This window comes from Elephantulus edwardii, unplaced genomic scaffold (genome assembly GCF_000299155.1).
Source record: "Elephantulus edwardii isolate Elephantulus edwardi_28Jun2011 unplaced genomic scaffold, EleEdw1.0 scaffold00516, whole genome shotgun sequence".
Lineage (NCBI taxonomy): Eukaryota > Metazoa > Chordata > Mammalia > Macroscelidea > Macroscelididae > Elephantulus > Elephantulus edwardii.
In genome coordinates, this window is record NW_006400266.1 from 132,154 (window position 1) to 133,102 (window position 949).

The window sequence follows — 949 nt, forward strand, 5'->3', positions numbered from 1 at the left end:
CTACCAACAGTGAATAAGGGTTCCAGTGTCTCCACAATCTCACCAGCATTTTTGATGTTTGCAGTTCTGTTAAATTTTACTATTCTTACTGTGATGAGTTGATATCTCATAGTTCTTTTGATTTGCATCTCTCTTAAAGCTAGGAATTTTCAACATTTCATCATGTGTTTGCCATCTAAATGTCTTCTTTGGTGAAATGTCTGCTCATATCCTGTCCCCATTTTTTTCAATTGGGTTGTTTATCTTGTTGTGGTGCTCGAGTATTTTATAAATTCTAGATATAAGTCCCTTACCTATGTCATTACCAAATACTTTTTTCCCAGTCTGTGGCATAACTTTTTACCTTGTTGGAGACACTTTTGGATGTGCATAGGGATTTGATTCTTAGAAGGTCCCATTCATCTATTTTATCCTTTCCTGACTGTAGATGAAAACTATGAAATTCTCAAAAAAATTACATACAGTTAACCGTCATCACCTTGGAATTAGCAGCAGATCCTTAGGTTTTTATTTAAAAAATTACAACAAAAGAAAAACTAACTTTTTAAAAATTTGTATTTCAAAGGACACTCTCAAGAAAGTAAAAAAGCAAGAGAGCTCTGGTGGCCTAGTGGCAAGAAGCTGCACTTGAATCCTGAAGGCGTGTGTTTTGAATTCACCAGATGCTCTGCTGGAGAAGGAGGGACAATCTTCTGTGCCAGCTGGATCTGATTTGACAGTATACAGCTATAAAAGATAAAAGAAAGCGAAATTGCATCTCAGAATGAGAGGAAACATCTGTAAATCATATATCTGACAAAGGACTTAAAGTCTAGAATATGGAAAAAAATCTTACAATTCAATATACCTATCCTTTATTTGTTGTTGTTGTTATGTGCCGTCGAGTCGCCTGCGACTCATAGCGACCCTATGTACAACAGCCCTAAACTCCGCTCTGTCCTGTGCCAAT